The sequence below is a fragment of the Paroedura picta genome, chromosome 4 (assembly GCF_049243985.1).
Source record: "Paroedura picta isolate Pp20150507F chromosome 4, Ppicta_v3.0, whole genome shotgun sequence".
NCBI lineage: Eukaryota > Metazoa > Chordata > Lepidosauria > Squamata > Gekkonidae > Paroedura > Paroedura picta.
The window spans coordinates 57,093,892-57,099,891 of NC_135372.1; positions in this window are offsets into that span (position 1 = coordinate 57,093,892).

The window sequence follows — 6,000 nt, forward strand, 5'->3', positions numbered from 1 at the left end:
CAAAGAAATATGGCTATAATGAAACTTACCAGTGGTCTGCTTTTCTCAGATTCTGCCACCATAATTATGCTAAGTTTTACCATGCACATTGGCATTTCGTATTTTGAACTTTGTTGGGTAATTAAATAAAGGCTTGCACTTCGGTGAAGACAACTAGAAAATTGTGTGCAATTTTTGGTGTGTTTTTCAGGTGTTACAGGGTTGACCTGATTTTACTTTGGCATGTTTCTTTCTTCCTGATGTCTGTATTGTAAGATAGGGTTGTAGTAGGACTAGACTTTATTTAAACATTTTACCCACTTTTCTCACTCTGGGGACTCAAAAGTGGTTTGCAACATACAGGAAAGAAATCCAAAAATATATAACCCAACAGTTCTACTGACCCTGGTACAATATTCTCTGTATTTTATACATTCATTAATGTGTCACCATTCTTTTATTCTGGAAAAGCAAAAGAGACTCTTTATCCTGAAGGGATCTTTCAGGAACTTATTTGACAAATCATCATTCAAGATCCATGCATGCAATACTTATACAGGTAGGTGATGCCAACTTTAATGGTTTTAAGGATGATCAGATTGTCCTGGCTAAGAAATCATTGCCTTGTGATGCTATAGAAATCATCCATCCTTGTCTTAACAAGATAAAAATTGTATACACACTTTCACCAGAGTTAAGGAATACATGGCCCAGACTAATATCACTTGAGAACTTTGGGGACATGAAATCACCTCCAGACTCCAGATTTTATGCTATTATTTTATTAATAAATATATGAGTTTAGAAACTCAGGTTGATAGTAACTTGGTAGTCTGTGGGCAGGGTGGAAACCCAACATCTAAAATAGATGGATTTATAATATGCAAAAGATAAGCAAGTATACAATAAAGTACAGGGAAAGTTTTAGAACTTCAGGGACTAGTGATTTCTTCAAGCAGCATGATTAGTTTCTGCAAGGCAAAGGCCAAAGAGAGCAATTGAAGAGTCAGGTAAAGAAAGGAAGTGAGGATTAAACAATGAAAGAGGGTCCATGTATTTGGTGTAGTGGTTAGGAGTGCGGACTTCTAATCTGGCATGCCGGGTTCGATTCTGCGCTCCCCCACATGCAACCAGCTGGGTGACCTTGGGCTCGCCACGGCGCTGATAAAATTGTTCTGACCGGGCAGTGATATCAGCGCTCTCTCAGCCTCACCCACCCCACAGGGTGTCTGTTGTGGGGAGAGGAATGGGAAGGCGACTGTAAGCCGCTTTGAGCCTCCTTCGGGTAGGGAAAAGCGGCATATAAGAACCAACTCTTCTTCTTCTTCTATTAGGCAGGAATAAATGCTACTTTAGCAGCTCAAATGGTTTTTCTCCTTGTGGTAAGTGAAAAGAGGACAGGCAGAGGTTGTCAGCCAGATGTTATCCTGCCCCTCTAGCCAGGATCTCAGGCATGCTTTGTTTTCCTCCATTTTTTCCAACACCCTGTGAAATGAGGCTGAGAGAGAGTGAATGGCCCAAGGTGCACAGTGAGTTTGAGAACATAGTGGGATCTAAACTTGAGTCTCCCCGATCTTGGTTTGACAGCACCGAACCATACAAAATAGATATTAATTTGTACAAAACTCTGGACTGCAAAACTGGTTTGTTTCTTAACAGATCTGTATTATAGTCATGTTGATCTTGCAAGACCACATAATAATTAGGAAAGCTATAAGATAGAAAAACTTACTGATGAAATCTGGGATTTAAATGCTCTTCAAGCAACAGGAAGAGTGCTTCTACGTAAAATAAGGCAAGGATGGACCACAGTTTCTTCAAGGAAAGAAGTAAAATGAGGAACTTCATATGTTTTAACAATTCAGCCTTGTTCTTTTGATTTATAATATGAACAAGGGGAGCTCAGGCCCAACAGAAAATTAAACCCTTCAACCTGGAAGCAGAATCGCTATTCTAATTGCTGAGCGAAATGTGGCCTCTGTTCCAAAGCCATTTCCTGGTCTACAGGCCCTTTGTAGGCACCAATAGTTTAGCATGCATATTTGCCTATGGAATCAGACAAATGGCCTACCCATCCCACCACGGACTGGATGTAACTTTTCATAGTCTCGAGGTTTTCCAACGCTTTTATGTGTAAACAATGAGGGTTGGATATGAGACTTCATGTATGTAAGGCAGTGTGTGTCGTAATTAAAGAGCAGCAGGCTATTTGGAGAACTGGATTTGATTCCCCGCTCCTCCTCATGCAGCTAGCTGGGTGACCTTGGTCTAGGCACAGTTCTTTGATAGCTGTTCTTGCAGAACAGTTCCTTGAGCACTCTCAGCCTCACCTGCCTTACAGGTTGTGGGGAGAGGAAAGGAAAGGTGTTTGTAAGTTGCTTTGGGGGGGGGGGTAAAAAATCCAGCTCTTTTGATCCAACACTGAGCTGTAGCCTGTTCTTTTTAAAAAATATTTGTGTATGAATCAGTGAGGGAATTAAACTCTGGATTTTTAAATGTAGAGTAAATAGGATTTAGTTTGAAATAGTTTATTGCTTTCGTACTATATTTATTATGTGGGGAAAACAAGGAGGCAGTGATAGTGAACACCAGTGATAACAAACAGGAATTCTTTGCTGTTTTGCAGACGGACTTCATGCATAACGCAGAAAGGGAAGAAGAATATGTAGCTTGTATTTCCTGTTAAATCATTCTGCTTGATAGCAAATGGAAAGTGCGCATCCCCTTAGACAAATTATATCCATATTGGAAGTGATCGCATCTCGCAGGCAGAGAAGGCAGGAAAAATGTGTTGCAGGCATGACAAAGATATGAAGGAATAGCAAGATCCTAGCATTTCCTGCATATCTAAGCATGGTGAACAATACAGCTATTAGAGAATTTAATGGCTTGTGTACTTGAAGGCTGTTACCTCCCAGGGAACATCTGAACTGGCATTTTCTGTAAATGTCACAAGCTGCCTTGAGCATTAGTTCAATTCCGGTTAAGATTTAGAGATCTCCACTTTGAGGTCATTATTAGATTTTTACAAGTGGGGGCCTGCAGTCCTCATGGGGGGGGGGGAAAGCCATCTCCCACACATGCTTTCTTGCTGATGCCACTGCCACCTGCCTCCACTCTCAACATCACATCCATAGTTGCCCCAGGCAGGTTTACCAAAGCTTCCTCCTCTGAGTTGCTCAAGTGGTGGTCCACAATATTCACAAGGAGAATTCCACCCCGCCCCCACTCGTGTTTTCACACCTTGCCCAGCACAATTTGGGAGCTGTACCTAGTCTGCTGCCATCTTTGGGCCCACGATGACTGATCCATGAGGTTCCCAGGCTATGCTGCCTCCGTTGTCTGGCTCAACAAAGCTTCAGGCTGTACTACGGCTAGGCCCAATAAGGTTTCCCTAAGCTGCTTGGGGACACGGAAGGAGTGTTTTAATAAGATTTAAGATTCTTCTGCAAGTATAGGAGGTCCCCCAAGTTTCCCAAAAAATCTTTTTTGTGCCTTTGTGGCCCTGATCAGCAGACTTGGATATCTGCAGATGGAGGCTGCATGTAACTAATAGTATATAGACGTTTTGCCACCAAGTAGAAGACTTTTAAGGTGTCTGGTCTTGAAAGTGCTACAGAGGACTGGATATAATTATCAGGATATGGATGCCTTTTCTAGGGCAGGAAACTATTTTATTCACAGGTTGCATAGCTTAATTCCACCTGGTATGACTCAGACTATTGAAACGAGCTGCTATTCGTAAAAAAAATATTTTTGCAGAGTCCTTCATGTTTGCCATTGAAAAAATTGTAACTGCATCTTTAAGTGTGAATACAAGCAGGTTGAAGCTATCTGGATACATTATAAAAGGTAATGACCAGAAGGTACAAGAAAGCAGGTGTGTTGTCAGCAGCCTAAGTTTGATCATTTTGGTAAGCTTCTGGTGGGGTTTGTTATTCAGCTTACTTAATAAGACAAGGAAATCATTTATTTCATTTTCCTTACTTACATTTGAGAGCCATTTTTGAGCCTTTGCAGCCAGTGTCAGCTATGACCTATTAGGGTTTCAACAAATGGTATGCGTGTTTTCAAGGTTAGCAGTTTTAATGAAATGCACTGGTTTATTGTTTTTCATGATGCATTTCTATGTTTCAGATTTTTTTGAAGAAGGCATTTTGCTGGAAAATATGCTTTAATGTGGCTTGTTCAATCATTAATTATTACTTTAATTGTATTGTTTAGCCATTGATGGTTGCTATTTTGTTACTATTTGACAACAATGTTGTTTGGAAAAAGTTTTCTCTTTGTGCTGTCTTTTTAATAGTAATTTTAACATACACAGTTCCTGCTGGCCTGTTTGGTTCTACGTTATAAACTGTGGCTCTTTTTGTTTTTGTGAGAAGGGAGAAAACCGTGAGCTCATGGGCTAAGGCATGTTTCTGGTGGTCTAATGCAAACTGCTGTCTGTGATATCTGAAAGAGCAAAGAAACAGGATGAGAGATAAATATATTTTTAAAATATTAGGTAACAGGAGATCTAATAACAGACTCTCACCTGGGTCTTAGCTCTAGAATCATAGAATCATAGAGTTGGAAGGGATCTCCAGGGTAATCTAATCCAACCCCCTGCAGAATGCAGGAAATGTGCAACTACCTGCCCACCTGTGACCCCAATTCCATGCCCTGATGATGCTCTTCTGCCCACCCACTTACAATCCGTGTAAGTTCGCAGAATTAGCATATCTGTCAGATGGCTTTATAGCTTCTGCTTAAAACCTTTCAAAGGAGAAACTACCACCTCCTGAGTAAAGTAAGACAATAAGCATATGACAGAAATGAATATTATTGAAGACCTGTACAAGTAAGGTGACCAGATTTTAACATTGGTAAAGTGGGACACCATTGACCGGGGGGGTTCTTGATTAAAAATTTGGTCTATATGGAGTAACAAAAAGTTTCATAGAACACAAAAATAATATTGTAATATATATATATATTTAATTTCAACATAAGTACAATTTGCCAGGTACCCCCAGATGTCCCTCCAAAAGTGGGACAATCTGGTCACCTTAGTACAAGAATAAGACTTCTGAGGACTCACAGGAAGCATCTTGTTCTCCCTCTGTATCTCCCTTGCCACACTATCCCCCCCCCCCAAGTCTGGTAGTTCCTATAACCTTTCCCCTTTGCTTTTTCCTATGCAGCAATGAACCCATCTCCCCTCCCCCTGGCATCCTATTCCCTACTTCTCCACTCAGTGATCTTTCTGCTGTCCATCATCAGCTTCTTCCTTTCCCCAACAATCTCTGCCATCATTCTCCCTCAAAATGTAGGGCTTGGAAGACTCAGTCCAAATTTGCACCCGGTGGGCTGTATGTGTACTTTGTATTTACACATACAGTCCCCCCCCCTCCCATGAGCCCATTTTGGCTTAGGAAAATGGTGCGAGGAAAGGCTGACATCCCCATGCCATGGCTCTGATCCAAACTGGCTCCCTGCAGCACTTCTGAATTCTGAGTTCTGGTAAAGAACTCTTAGATGGTTCAAATCCTCAACGCAGTCATGTTTCATGGAATGCATAGTTTAGCTCTTAAGTCTGCATGTTGAAGAGAGTGAGCACCTTGGTTAACATGATGGTTTATTCCCAGCTGTGCTTATATTGTATGCAGTTTTGGCCATACACCATTCCAGCTATTTAATTCATCTTCTGCAGTTCATTTTCCCTTCATTAATAAAACAATGACCTCTGCAAATAAAAATCAAATCAGTGTGAAAGTCTCATTTGATCAGGGTTACCGTTAATGGTTACTTTGAAAATGAGTTCTTATTTCAAGTGCCTGATTAATGGATCTAAGAATTAATCAATTACAGATTCCTGATTACTTTTGCCAGAGAGTTAATAGACCATTGATTATCTAGGGTGGGGTGTCTGTATGTTCATGCATACGAATACTACATAAGCACATCAGTTTCCATAGTTATTTCCAAACAATATGTGTGCACTATAAAGAAGTGAAGGGGACGCTGCTAAGTTTGCTG